The following is a 16,204-nucleotide window of genomic DNA, read 5'->3' on the forward strand; positions in this document are numbered from 1 at the left end:
AGTATAGAGTTAAATAATTCTATTTTGTCATTTTTCAAGGGAAAGAAATATTCTGTGATACCATTTAGACTTAATTTGATCTGAAATAGGTAAAAACTTGAAATATTTGATTACAGATTAAGTTGATAGCATAAATTATAAATTAATTATAGAGTTTTCTAGGGAGAAAACAGTGAAGAGTCTCAAGTCTGCACTAAATTCTAAAAACTCTTTTATTTGGGCATATTGTTGCTAGTTGATTTTTTAAAAATATGTATATGTAGTAAAATGTTCATAAACAAATACATACATGTCATATGGGTTATAATGTGAAATGTAGTTCTTACTTAAGGGCATAGCTAAAAAGTTGGCAACTCCTTATTTGTTTATTTTATTTTCTTTCTTATTTTGTATTTTTAAAAAATATACATTTATTTATTATTTATTCCTTTTTGTTGCCCTTGTTTTATTGTTGTAGTTATGATTGATGTCGTTGTTGTTGGATAGGGCAGAGAGAAATTGAGAGAGGAGGGGAAGACAGAGAGGGGGAGAGAAAGACACCTGCAGACCTGCATCACCACTTGTGAAGCGACTTCCCTGCAGGTGGGGAGCAGGGGGGCTCGAATTGGCATCCTTATGCGGGTCCTTGCGCTTTGCGCCACGCCTGTGCTTAACCCACTGCGCTACCCCGCTGTGTTTCTCATTCACTTGCTTTCTTTTTTTCTTTTTTTTTTTTTTAAATTTATTTCTTTATTGGGGAATTAATGTTTTACATTCAACAATAAATACAATAGTTTGTACATGCATAACATTCCCCAGTTTCCCATTTAACAATACAACGCCCACTATGTCATCTATCATCCTTCATGGACCTGTATTCTCCCCACCCACCCACCCTAGAATCTTTTACTTTGGTGCAATACGCCAATTACATTTCAGGTTCTACTTGTGTTTTCGTTTCCGATCTTGTTTTTCAACTTCTGCCTTAGATGATGCTGCATCCTGACAAATATCTGGCGGGGCGATGTTGCTAAGAACTGGCAGCCATGGAACCAGGGTGGAACGGATGGTTCCAGAAATCATCCTTTTGGAGGAATATAATTTGGAATAGACCAAGTGGACATGGGGGCTACGGAACCATACTGGGGCACAGTATTCTGCAGTGGAATAGCATAATGCCAGAGATGATGATCATAGTGTGGAAGCGCTCGTGCCCCATGAGGAGCTGGCCAGTCTTGCAATGATGTTATTCCTCGCACCCACCTTTGCTGCAGTTTTATGAGTTCATTTCCCATGTCTACGCTCGACCGGACCTGCCAATATACGCGGATATCTTCACCCACCCTGTCCAATGCTTGACATCTCATCACCCAATCTGGTCCCCTATGCCTACACTGAACTTCTCTGTTCGAGTCTCTTGGAAACAGTTGGCAATCAGCTGAGGTAAAGAACAAACACCTCATCACAGACCCCTGCAAGCGTCAACCCGGCTTTGACCTAGCACGTTATGATTGGGCCCTCCTCAATCGCTATGGAATAGGCCATGGCCGGTGCGCCGCTATGTTCCATCGCTGGGGAGCCAGAGACGACCCGAACTGCCCCTGCGGCTCCAGACAGACTATGACCCACATAGTCAACGACTGCCACCTCTCCAGATTCAAAGGAGGTCTCGAAACTTTACATCAGGCTCAGCCTGACGCTGTTGACTGGCTACGGAAGAAGGGCAAACGCTAGAAGAAGAAGAACTTCTGCCTTAGAGTGAGATCATCCCATAGTCATCCTTCTGTTTCTGACTTATTTCACTCAACATGATTTTTTCAAGGCCCATCCAAGATCAGCTGAAAACAGTGAAGTCACCATTTTTTACAGCTGAGTAGTATTCCATTGTGTACATATACCACAACTTGCTCAGCCACTCATCTGTTGTGGGACACCTGGGTTGCTTCCAGGTTTTGGATATTACAAATTGTGCTGCCAAGAACATATGTGTACACAGATCTTTTTGGATGGATGTGTTGGGTTCCTTAGGATATATCCCCAGGAGAGGAATTGCAGGATCATAGGGTAGGTACATGTCTAGCCTTCTGAGAGTTCTCCAGACTGTTCTCCACAGAGGTTGGACCAATTGACATTCCCACCAGCAGTGTAGGAGGGTTCCTTTGACCCCACACCCTCTCCAGCATTTGCTGCTGTTACCTTTTCTGATGTATGACATTCTCACAGGAGTGAAGTGGTATCTCATTGTTGTCTTGATTTGCCTTTCTCTGACAATCAGAGACTTGGAGCATTTTTTCATGTGTTTCTCGGCCTTTTGGATCTCTTCTGTGGTGAATATTCTGTCCAATTCCTCCCCCCATTTTTGGATGGGGTTATTTGTTGTCTTGTTGAGTTTGGCAAGCTCTTTATATATGTTGGTTATTAAACTCTTATCTGATGTATGGCATGTAAAGATCTTCTCCCATTCTGTGAGGGGTCTCTTGGTTTGGGTAGTGGTTTCTTTTGCTGTGAAGAAGCTTTTTAATTTGATGTAGTCCCATAGGTTTATACTTGCCTTAGTCTTCTTTGTAATTGGATTCGTTTCATTGAAAATGTCTTTAAAATTTATGAGAAAAAGAGTTCTGCCAATATTTTTCTCTAAGTATCTGATAGTTTGTGGTCTAACATCCAAGTCCTTGATCCACTTGGAATTTACTTTTGTATTTGGTGAAATACAGTGATTGCTAGTTGGTTTTGTAGTCATTGCCCTTCTTTCAAATTTATGGAATACTGAATAAATGCCCGGTAATGTGAGAAAACTAGTTGTTTAATTAAAATTGAAAGTAGGTTATTAAAAGATGCTGGTAAGGCGGCCAGTCCCAAGGGTGCTATTGCTTAATGGCTCTGGTTACTCTAGGCTCCTTCAATAACTATTATCTTTATTTCTCAGTTCACTCCAGTAGAAAGTGGTATGAAAGATTCCATGCTAAAAATCATGCCCAGTACAGAGAATATACCCTAAAAATCTGAGTCCTCGTCAGCAAATCTTGTCATTATTAGGTGTATATGAAGATAATACAGCACCAGGGGCTGTAGAGACTACAGCCCAGGGATAGGATGGATTTATGGTTACTGTCCTCTGCAAAAAACTTGATTGTTGCTTAAGGCACTGTGTGTCTAGTCTCCTGTACAGTGAGTAAGAAACACATATCCCAAATGCTTTCTAGTACTGAACCAAGCCTGAAAGCCTATCAAAGTGGACTTTTGTTTAAAATGATATTCCACATGTTCCAGAGCAGGAAATTAAGAAGTTTGTCTCTCAAAATGATGAAAAGAAGGGATTTCAAGCACGTATGTGCTCACACATTTTTAGGAAACTGTTAAAGACACTTTTAGTAGCACATGCTTGTGTTGGTTAGTGAAGTTTATTTTTAATTAAGAGGAGTACAGTTTTTTAAAAAAAGGAGATCAAGACTGTGTCTGGCTTTTTGCCTGTAAATAAGTATAATTAAGAGCACTTCTGCCTGATGGCATATGACATTTGCATACATGTATGCCTAGCTTTCAAAGGGTTTCCAGGAATTTTTTTAAAAGATGAAGTTGCAGAAGATGTAGGAAGCTATTGACTTTCTAGGCAATTATTGTACACTCTCTGGATTTGATTTTACTATGCTCTGTAAGAGCTCATAGGTCAGGGTGGTTAATTTCTGTGTTGTTTCTAGTTTATACAGCTTTGTGGGGATAGATAGCATAATGGTTATGCAAAGAGAGTCTCATGCCTGAGGCTCCAAAGTCCCAGGTTCAATCCCTACAACATCATAAACCAGAGCTGAGTAGTGCTCTGGTAAAATAACAAACAAATAAAAAAGCTCTCTAGTTTATACAGCTCTGCTGATTTTTTTGTGTGATTTCTTTTGGAAAGTCTCTAGTAAAGGTGTTGTAGAGCCTTTCCACAGATCAATGTTCATAATGTTAACAGGTGTCAAATATTACACAAATGTTTAGAATGGCTCCAAATGCAGCTCTTGCAATTTGTGGACAGAAAATATTGAAATTATTTTAAGACTTATTTTATTTATTTTATACAAGCTAGTTTCATATAAGAGGAAGAAAGAGAGAGAAAAAAAGAGAGAAGAACATTGCTTCTTTTAATACCTGGCTGATTTTTGGAGAGACAAGTATTTTATATATAGGTAGACAAAAGGGATTGTAACACAGTCCATTCATTAAAGAATAATTAAAGTAGGAGTAGGCCATTATCTCTAGCAAAGAAGCTAATATTCCAATCAAGGGATCTCTTTGTAGTAAATTCTAGTTGTAAATTTGAAATATCAATTCAGTGACATGTCACATCTTTACCTTCCGAATTATGAAAGTGTTGGCTTTATTATTCAGTAGATATTGACGTAGCTGTTGAAGTATCAACTAATATTTCTTCTCTAGCTTTGTAAAGTACATAAAAATATAAATGACATTATGAATTCCTAATTATTACCTATTTTAATTTTTTTCTTCTCCCTTCCTTTCTCTTTCTTTCTTTCTTTCTTTCTTTCTTTCTTTCTTTCTTTCTTTCTTTCTTTCTTTCTTTCTTTCTTTCTTTCACCAGAACACTGCTCAGCTCTGGCTTATGGTGGTACTGGGTATTGAACTTGGGACTTTGAAGTCTCAGGCATGAGAGTGTCTTTGCTATCTACCCCTGCTCTCTATTTAAATTTCCCAGTTAGATGGTACTGCAAACAAAGTCTGATAAAATAGCTAATTGGAGGGTTACAACACTACATCTGTGTAAGGCAGTTTCACATTAAAAAAGAAGAAGAAAGGCAGTGACTTTGGAATCAGAAAGAAATATATAATCTCTACATATTCTTATTCTTTTTCACATATTTGAGCCATAACACATGATTCCTTTACTCTAAAAACTGTTGGTAAATTTATTTCTGTATCCTTAACTGCCTCAGTTCTGGGCCAAATGAAGTTTGCAATAGAGAAATGGAAAATTTCCTGGGAAACAGGAAGCAGTGCTAGAACTGATCTCTAGGGGGCAGTGTGTGCCAACTGGGACCTTCTTGCCTCTACTTAATTGTTCAGAACCAGTGGTTTGGAGAAGACTCAAGCATTCATGAGGGTAGTTCAGGGTTCCAGGGTCTCTTGAAAGGTGGACTATTTTAGCTGACAGATTTGTACTTCTTTTTATGAAAGAATATACTTTTGGTAGAGTAACAACTCTCTTGCTTTCTGCCAATTATACGCTGTGGGAAGGAGCAAGATAAGAGAAGGGGAAGAGAAATAGTCGAAGGACTTAGAGGAATGAGTTTTCACATCTTGATTGCTACCCTAGCCATAAACGCTAGCTTTTCTTTTTAAGTCCTCATTTGCCCTGTTAAGGTCAAAGTACTTTTTACTCTATGTGAAAAATGTTTCCCAGGGGAAGTAGTCTGACTCTAGTTCTGAAACTGATTAATGTCCTTAGAATCCCCCAAAGAGCTATTACTAAGTGTCTAAGTTACAGTTTCAGAGGAAATGGGATGTGTTTCTGAACCCATCTAAAATGGTTTAATGGAGGGTAGATATCAAATTGCACTTTTTAAAAAGGGAAAATCTGTGGTCCCGCCAAAGAGAATGAATAATATAGTCTTAATTCTTATGTAGTGATTTGGTTTAAAGGAAAGAATACACTGGGAAAGGCACAGCGGAGGGTTGCATGTATATAGCTCAGGTCTGCTGCAGACAACAGAATTCAATCTTGTTAGTTTTAGCACAACAGATTTATTACAGGATATTACACAGTTTACAGAGTCTTTGAAACAGGTTCCAAATTGGCTTCTTTAAGAACACTACCAAAAACCACCCTGGAGAATTAAAGAAGCTATTGCCTCTTCTCTAAGTCAGCAGGCATCAGTCATGATGGGAATCAGTGGTTACCGCTACTAACTCCCAGCCATACTGCCTGCCGTGATCAAGCAGCTGCCCTGACCAGAATGTTGCTGGTTGTGCTTCTGTTCCAGAATCATGCTGTGCTTGGTGTACTTCATAGCAGCAAAATAGATATCTGGCTACTGCTTTTCAGTACTTACCAAAGCACACAAAAATAGACGTGAGGACCTTGCCTTCTACTCTCACAGAAAAGACAGGTGCCTTCAGAATGGTACCTGTCAGCCTCAATAATAAAAAACATCGCGGGAGTCAGGTGGTAGCGCAGCGGGTTAAACGCAGGTGGTGCAAAGCGCAAGGACTGGCATAAGGATCCCAGCTCGAGCCCCCTGGCTCCCCACCTGCAGGGGAGTCCCTTCACAGGCGATGAAGCAGGTCTGCAGGTGTCTATCTTTCTCTCCCCATCCCTGTCTTCCCCTCTTCTCTCCATTTCTCTCTGTTCCTATCCAACAACAACGACATCAATCATAACTACAACAATAAAACAACAAGGGTAACAAAAGGGAATAAATAATAAATTAAAAAAGTAAATAAAAAATAAATAAATAAAAACATCACTTCCTAGTTTGACATTAATTCTCTTAAATTATGGAACCTGAATTCCCTAGATGAAAGGGAACTGGGGAAATACAATAAAAGCTCTCTGTCTCCCATGCAATGTGTGAAAGTACATTGATGGGATGTTGGCTGTGACAGTCTCCTCCTTTGGTTATTCCTTTCCCCGTCTTCCCACACTTTCAAACAGTACCTAGGGAAGTGACTCCATGATAGGGCACAGGCTTTGCATGCACAAGGTCCTGGTGCCGGGGTTGCTTAGAGAAAGATTTTTCTGTAAGAAAGTTTTTAGCAACCACTCTCCCTGCACTGTGCAAAAGAGGCCAGATGCCAAGATGTCTGCATCCTATACCTGTATCTCCCTTTCCACCAGACTGCTAAGGACATAACAATGTAGACTGTGTACCTACAGACAATAGCTACAGTTAATTCCTTCAGGGTCCCACCTCAGCATCCACTGAACCCACTATAAAAGTGAGAAGAACAGGAAACTCAAGTATCTCTCCGTCTACAGACCTCTACAGTGTGTATTTTCCTCTATCACAGAGCAGTCCCAAGTCCTGGCACAGTACATGCCAGAATGATGCTCTGGTATTCTCGTTCTCTCTTCACAAGCAAGTAAAAGAAACAAATTAAATGGTCAAACATACAAATTCTCTGTACAATAAAAAATAGAACTCACTTGATGTTCAGATACTTCATGAGTGTGTGACTGTGCTCTTTGTAACTACGCAATTCTTTGTGAAAGAAATCCAGAAACCAGTCGAGCAACTCCTATACATTGTGTAAACAAGAAAATACCCATATTGAAACTGGTAGAGAATGCTGAGACCCATTCTCACCTTAAACCCCACCCCAGCATAGGCTCCCATACAATAGGGAATTCCTCACTCCCAGCTTCTCTTTGAGTCCCACATCTTGGAGGCCAGTTTTTAAGATTCCTATCTGAGGGATGAGTTCCTGAACATAAAAAGCTCTAGACAATTTGTGGTGGGTGGTCTAGGAGGTGGAGCAGAGGATGGGGCATTAGACTCTCAAAAATGAGGCCCTGGACAAGGGTAGATAGCATAATGGTTATGCAAACAGATTCCCATGCATGAGGCTTCAAAATCCCAGGTTCAATCCCCTGCACCACCATAAACCAGAGCTAAGCAGTGCTCTGGTTAAAAAAAAAAAAAAAAAAAAGAGGTCCTGAGTTCAATCCCTGGCAGCACATGGTTCTTTCTTTCTCTCTTCCTGTCTTTCTCATTAATAAACAAAGTCTTACAAGAGAGAGAACTTGTGGTGGTTGCTGTCAACCCAACCCCTATCTCCTAGAAAAAGGTCATTTGCAAACAATCAAGGTGGCTGCCTGAAGGACAGGCTTCCAATATGACACATCTTGAGAAGATGATTAACATTTACCCTGGAAACGATAAAGCCAGCAAACACCTACCTCGAGCCCACTCCACATCCCTGATGTCTCCCTAGAAAGGGATTGCCGATAAGTCTGCATCACAGTGTTAGTGACTGTCACTCAGCAGAAGGCCTGTGCTGGATTAGCACAGTCAACGGCCAAGCCTTTCCCGCTACGAGACAAGTTCTCAAGATCTTCCCGCACAGTCATCACTGCCCAGCTATCATCCACATCGGTCTCCAGCTCCCACTAATTCTGTGCTCAGAGAAACTAAGATGGAACTTTCGGAAAGCAAACTGGCGTCTGTTCAGTGATCTTACCAACAAATCTATTCCTGCAATTCCAATTAACTCTATCCCCTCTGAAGATTCCTACAGGCGCTTCCGCCAAGCCATCTTCAAAGCAGCTTCCCAAGCCATTCCTCATGGGAGACGTGCTAACTATACGCCTTGTCTTGATGCTGAATGTGAGCAACTACTAAAGCAGTATGATGAGTCGGGCGACCCAGATGTGGCTGAGCATCTCATTGCCTCCCTGGATGCAGCACGCCAAGCCCGCTGGCAACATCTCATGGAAAGTCTGAACTTCACCCACTCAAATAGGAAGGCCTGGAAGCTTCTTCACAGACTGGGTGCCGGTAGCCAACCCCCTCCCGTCTCCCATCCTCCCATATCTCCAAACTCAGTGGCCAGTCACCTAACTCAAGTTGGATGTCCTAAGATCGACCCAGTCTGGAAAAGATAAATTTCCCATGAGTGGTCATCCCACTTCCGTTTATCTTGTCCATCTCCAAAACTCTCTCCCTTTACACTGTCTGAACTGGAAGATGCTTTGAAGAGGGTTAAACCGGGAACAGCTGCTGGCTATGATAACATCACCCCAGAACTCATTCTTAACCTGGGTCCCGCGGCAAAGAAGTGGCTCGCTTCATTCCTGTCCCACATCTTGGAATCTGAGTCTATGCCCAAAGTTTGGCGTCGTGCGAAGATTATAGCGGTTTTGAAACCAAAGAAAGACCCAACACTGGCCGCCAGCTATAGACCAATTTCTCTCCTCTCCGTGTGTTACAAACTCCTTGAGAGGCTGCTTATGTCACGTATTTCTCATCTTACAGAGAAATTCCTATCACCCGCCCAGGCTGGTTTCCGCCCAGGAAGATCTACCTGCGAACAAGCCCTGGCCCTCTCAACTTACATTGAAAATGGATTCCAGAAGAATTTAAAGATGGGTGCTGTCTTTGTTGATCTCACAGCAGCCTATGACACGGTCTGGCATCGTGGTCTCCTAGTCAAGATCTCAAGATGCCTGCCTCCATGGGTGGCCAACACTATATCGTTTCTTCTCCAAAACAGAAGATTCCGAGTACATCTGGGTGACAAGTCTAGCAGATGGAGACTTGTCTCAAGTGGCCTCCCCCAGGGCTCTGTTCTGGCTCCTATGCTATTTAATATTTACATCAATGACCTCCCAGAAACTTCTTCAAGGAAGTTCATCTACGCCGATGACATCTGCTGTGCAACTCAGGCATCCAAGTTCGACATCCTCGAGGAAACACTCACGAAAGACATGTCTCTGATATCTGATTACTGTAAAAAATGGCGACTAATCCCTAGCACTGCAAAAACGGTATCATCTGTTTTCCATCTACACCATGCCTCGGCCTCATGTGAGCTTAATGTGCAGCTTGGCGATACGAGAATCCGGCATGAAGCCCAGCCAGTCTATCTTGGCGTTACTCTCGATCGCACCCTGTCATTTCACGAACATCTCATAAAAACTGCAGCAAAGGTGGGCGCGAGGAATAACATCATTGCAAGACTGGCCAGCTCCTCATGGGGCGCGAGCGCTTCCACACTACGATCATCATCTCTGGCATTATGCTATTCCACTGCAGAATACTGTGCCCCAGTATGGTTCCGTAGCCCCCATGTTCACTTGGTCGATTCCAAATTATATTCCTCCATGAGGATAATTTCTGGAACCATCCGTTCCACCCCGGTTCCATGGCTGCCAGTTCTTAGCAACATCGCCCCGCCAGATATTCGTCGGTATGCGGCATCATCTAAGTTCATTTCCCACGTCTACGCTCGACCAGACCTGCCAATATACGCGGATATCTTTGCCCACCCTGTTCAACACTTGACGTATCGTCACCCAATCTGGTCCCCTATGCCTACACTGAACTTCTCTGTTCCAGACTCTTGGAAACAGAGCTGGCAGTTAGCTGAGGTAAAGAACAAACACCTCATCACAGACCCCTGCAAGCGTCAACCCGGCTTTGACCTAGCACATTATGACTGGGCTCTCCTCAATCGCTATTGAACAGGCCATGGCCAGTGAGCCACTATGTTCCATCGCTGGGGAGCCAGAGACGACCCAAACTGCCCCTGCGGCTCCAGACAGACTATGACCCACATAGTCAACGACTGCCACCTCTCCAGATTCAAAGGAGGTCTCGAAACTTTACATCAGGCTCAACCTGATGCTGTTGACTGGCCACGGAAGAAGGGCAAACGCTAGAAGAAGAAGAACCAAGAAAATCAATATAAATATTATAGTAGTACCAACAGGAGAAGAGAGATGAAGAAAAAGGAGAAGGAACAGGTTTTTTTTTTTTAAATATTTATTTATGTGGTCCGGGAGGTGGTGCAGGGGTAAAGCTTTGGACTCTCAGGCATGAGGTCCTGAGTTTGATCCCCGGCAGCACAGGTGCCAGAGTGATGTCTGGTTCTTTCTCCTCCTATCTTTCTCATAAATAAAATCTTTTAAAAAATATTTATTTATTTATTCCCTTTTGTTGCCATTGTTGTTTTCTTGTTGTTATTGATTTTGTTGTTGTTGGACAGGACAAAGAGAAATGGAGAGAGGAGGGGAAAACTGAGAAGGGCAGAGAAAGATAGACACCTGCATCACTGCTTGTGAAGAGACTTCCCTGTAGGTGGGAAGCCAGATGCTCGAACCAGGATCCTTATGCTGGTTCTTGCACTTTGCGCCACCTGCACTTAACCTGCTTGCTGCGCTACCACCCGGCTTCGTTTTTTTTTTTTTTTTTTTAAGAAGCAAAGTGGGCCAGGTGGTAGTACAGCAGGATAAGCACAAAAGGATCATACAGAACACAGTTCTCTGACAGTTCATGTTGGAGAGGTCCTGTAGACAAGAATACCTATACACCTATGTTAAGGTGCTGAGATTTTTAAGTTATCTGTTACCATAGGCTAACCCAGTTCATTCTGACTGATACCCTTCAACTCTCTTGAATTCTCAAGTCTCAGTTTTGTCAATTGTGAAAAGGTAGTAGTAATATCTACCAAGACTGCTCTGTGGGCAGGATTAAAGTAGACATTAAAAAAAAAATGCCCAGCTGGCAATATAGGATGCTCCAAGTACTACATATTTAAATTGCTTCTTTTGTAGCACAACTTGGTTTAACCTAGCCACGGAGAATAAGGCTAATTGGGAATAATTGTCATCTGGACTGAGAATAAGGAATACTGAGTTTGAAGCATCACTGGGAAAACCATGGTCTCAGCTTCTCTTGGTTTTAGTTTTTTCATTTTTAGGTAAAGGAAATTGAACCAAATTTTCTCTGTCATTTTTTTTTTCCTCCAGGGTTATTGCTGGGCTCGGTGCCTGCACCATGAATTTACTGCACCTGGAGGCCATTTTTTCCCCCTTTTTGTTGCACTTGTTGTAGCTTCGTTGTGGTTATTATTATTGCCATTGTTGATGCTGTTCATTGTTGGATAGGACAGAGAGAAATGGAGAGAGGAGGGGAAGACAGAGAGGGGGAGAGAAAGATAGACACCTGCAGACCTGCTTCACAGCCTGTGAAGCGACTCCCCTGCAGGTGGGGAGCCAGGGCTCGAACCGGGATCCTTACGCCAGTCCCTGCACTTTGTGCCACATGCGCTTAAACCACTGCGCCACTGCCCGACCCCATTTCTCTGTCATTTTATGATTCTAAGAGTCCTATCATCCATCATCTATCTATCTATCTATCTATCTATCTATCTATCTATCTATCATCATCGACTACTACTAAGTAAAACTAGTTTTGCTATGATCTCTAAATTACTCTTAATATGCATTCATATGTTGAAAACATAATCTTCAATGTGATGTTTTTGGAGGGGGTGAGTAAGAATAAGTCATGCAGGTGGAATTCTAATGAATGGGATTGGTTCCTTAATAAAAGGAACACCAGAGAGATCTGACTTCTGGAGGTGGAGCTACGAGCAGCAGATCCCTTTCTCTCCTCTCCTCTCCTCTCCTCTCCCGGATCAACTAGGAATACCAAAGGAGACCACCCGGGACTGACACAAGACAGGACTAGAATGACCACAGGAACCCAGTAAATCACTCGTGAGTACAAACACGCATGGCTGGTGACAGAGAGGAGAGAGGGGCCTAAGGAGAGATTAAGTGACTGCTAACAGTTCAACAGTTTATCAGTGGAGACACCACCTCCAGTCTGCTCCACCAACAAGGGGACAGCTTAAGGGAGGAGAGGACTCCCCAGAGACTCACCAAGTGCAACTCTGAGTCTCCATTGCTACTACCCTCAGAATCGGGAGCAGAGACAGGAAGGGACACCAGGTGACAGAGATCTAACCAGGAAACTCAGGAGACCTATACCAGGGTGGCATAGCTGAGGGGCTATGAAAGTCTCTTTGCATAACCACTGGATTATCTCTGCCACACCCTGCTTTATCTCTTGGTCAGGAGTCAGTGATTAAGCTAAGAAGCCTATTGATAGTTTAAAAGCCCTCAGGCTCCCATAGCCTACAGGGAAGGAAAAAAAAAAAAGAAAGAGGCTTTTAAACCACTGAGCTCCAACTCAGGGATTGAAATAACTGTTAACTTCCACCACTGTGAACCCTTTAATTAACTTACTTAGACACAAGTCAATCCAGGGAATAGTGATCAATAATTTGAAAAGTACTGATAAAGGGAACTCATAACATAATATATAAAATGGTTAAACCAACAGGAAAAAATATTGGAGAATCGAACCAGGACAAGAGTCCAGCTAAAAGTCCTCCAGAGGGTGAAGCACAAAATAATGAGTTCAACATCCAAACATTAACTAAGGAAACAATAACAGGAGTGAGTAAAGAAATTGAAAAAATTGTAACCAGAAATGCAGGAACAACAAATGAGAAAATGGAAGAAAATACTAGTTATCTCATGGTTATTAGAGAGCTGAAAGCTGAAATCGCTGAGCTAAGAAGGCAACTAGCTGAATAAGCTAAAACAGTATCAGAGCAGGGCAACAAAATAGATGAACTCCAGAAAGCAGTAGAGGGCAGAGAGAATAGAATCAATGAGGCTGAAGACAGAATTAGCAAGATTGAGGATGAATTAGAGACAACTAAAAAAGAAGTAAGATATCTCAAAAAAGAGATTAAGAGATGCTGAAAACAACAACAGAGTCCTATGGGATGACTTCAAAAGAAACAATATACGCATTATTGGCATACCAGAGGAAGAAAGAGAAGGAGAGGAAGAAGGAATTTTCCAGGCCATAGTAGCTAAAAACTTCTCTAGTCTAGACAACATCAAAGACATAAAAATTCAAGAAGCCCAGAGGGTCGCAAACAGAATTAACCCAGACCTAAAGACACCAAGACATATCATACTTAGAATGGAAAGGAACAAGGATAAAGAAAGGATCCTGAAGGCTGCAAGAGAAAAACAAAGAGTCACCTACAAAGGAAAACCCATAAGATTAGCAGCAGACTTCTCCATACAAACACTACAGGCCAGAAGAGAATGGCAAGATATCTATCGAGTGCTCAATGAGAAAGGCTTTCAGCCAAGAATACTATATCCTGCTAGACTGTCATTCAGACTAGATGGAGGCATCAAAACCTTCTCAGACAAGCAATAGCTGAAGGAATCAACCATCACCAAGCTTGCCCTGAAAGAAGTTCTGAAAGGTCTCCTATAAACAACCAGACCACCACAAATAGGACATATATCAGAACACTCTAAAACTCTACAAGAATGGCATTAAAATATCTTCAATCTTTGATATCAATAAATTTCAATGGCCTGAATTCACCTATTAAAAGACACAGAGTAGGAAGATGGATCATAAAACACAACCCAACAAAATGCTGTCTACAGGAAACCCACCTAACTCAACAAGACAAACACAGACTTAAAGTGAAAGGATGGAAAACTATCATACAAGCCAATGGCCCACAAAAAAGGGCAGGAGCAGCTATTCTCATATTTGACATGATAGACTTTAAAATAGATAAGATTAAAAAAGATAGGAATGGACACTACTTACTGCTCAGAGGATAAGTCAATCAAGAGGACTTAACAATTATTAACATCTATGCACCCAATGAGAAGCCATCTAAATACATCAAACTTCTACTGAAAGAGCTACAGCAATATATTAACAGTAAAACAATCATAGTAGGGGACTTCAACACCCCACTCTCTCAACTGCACAGGTTATCCAGGCAGAAAATCAATAAAGACATAAGGGAGCTAAATGAAGAGATAGATAAACTAGAACTACTGGACATTTTCAGAGTCATTCATCCCAAGAAACTGGAATACACATTTTACTCAAATCCACATGGGTCATTCTCAAGGATAGACCATATATTAGGCCACAAAGACAGCATCAGCCAATTCAAGAGCATTGAAATCATCCCAAGCATCTTCTCAGACCACAGTGGAATTAAACTAACACTTAACAATCAACAAAAAATTAGTAACAGTGCCAAAATGTGGAAGTTCAACAGTACACTATTTAACAACTTCTGGGTCAAAGAGGAAATCAAGGAAGAAATCAAAATGTTTCGAGAGTTCAATGAAAATGAAGACACAAGCTATCAAAATATTTGGGACACAGCTAAAGCAGTCCTAAGAGGGAAGTTCATAGCTATACAAGCACACATTAGGAAACAAGAAAAAGCACAAATAAACAGCCTGATTGCACATCTTAAAGACCTAGAAGAAGAACAACAAAGGAATCCTAAAGCAACCAGAAGGACAGAAATCACTAAAGTTAGGGCAGAAATAAATAACATTGAGAATAGGAAAACCATACAAAAGATCAACGAAAGTAAATGTTGGTTCTTCGAAAAAGTAAACAAAATCGACAAAACTTTAGCCAGACTCACAAAACAAAAAAGGGAGAAGACCCAAAAAAATCGGATAGTAAATGAAAGAGGAGATATCACAACAGACACCGCAGAAATTCAACATATCATGCGAGGCTACTATGAACAATTATATGCCTCCAAGCTAGAGAACCTGGAAGAAATGGACGATTTCCTAGACACCTACCAACTTCCAAACTATGTAAAGAGGAAGTGCATAACATGAACAGGCCCATCACAGCTAATGAAATTGAAACAATTATCAAAAATCTCCCCAAAAATAAAAGTCCTGGACCAGATGGTTTTACAAATGAATTCTACAAAACTTTCAAAGAAGAACTAATACCTCTACTTTTAAAAGCCTTCCAGAAGATTGAAGACACTGGAATACTCCCTGCCAGCTTCTATGAAGCCAACATCACTCTGATACCAAAATCAGACAGGGACACAACCAAAAAAGAAAACTACAGACCAATATCTCTGATGAACATAGATGCTAAAATATTGAACAAAATTCTAGCCAACCGGATACAACAATATATCAAAAAGATTGTCCATCATGACCAAGTGGGGTTTATCCCAGGCATGCAAGGTTGGTTTAATATACGTAAATCAATCAATGTGATCCACCACATCAAAAAAAGCAAGACCAAAAACCACATGGTCATATCACTAGATGAAGAGAAAGCCTTTGACAAAATACAACAACCCTTTATGATCAAAACACTACAAAAAATAGGAATAGATGGAGAATTCCTGAAGATAGTGGAGTCTATATATAGCAAACTTACAGCCAACATCATACTCAATGGTGAAAAACTGGAAGCATTTCCACTCAGATCAGGTACTAGACAGGGATGCACACTATCACCATTACTATTCAACATAGTGTTGGAAGTTCTTGCCATAGCAATCAGGAAGGAACAAGGAATTGAAGGGATACAGATTGGAAGAAAAGAAGTCAAACTCTCCTTATTGCAGATGACATGATAGTATACTTGGAAAAACCTAAGGAATCCAGCAAGAAGCTTTTGGAAATCATCAGGCAATACAGTAAGGTGTCAGGCTACAAAATTAACATTCAAAAGTCAGTGGCATTCCTCTATGCAAACACTAAGTTAGAAGAAATTGAAATCCAGAAAACAATTCCTTTTACTAGAGCAACAAAAACAATAAAATATCTAGGAGTAAACCTAACCAAAGAAGTGAAAGACTTCTATACTGAAAATTATGAGTCACTACT

Source organism: Erinaceus europaeus, chromosome 4, assembly GCF_950295315.1.
Source record: "Erinaceus europaeus chromosome 4, mEriEur2.1, whole genome shotgun sequence".
Lineage (NCBI taxonomy): Eukaryota > Metazoa > Chordata > Mammalia > Eulipotyphla > Erinaceidae > Erinaceus > Erinaceus europaeus.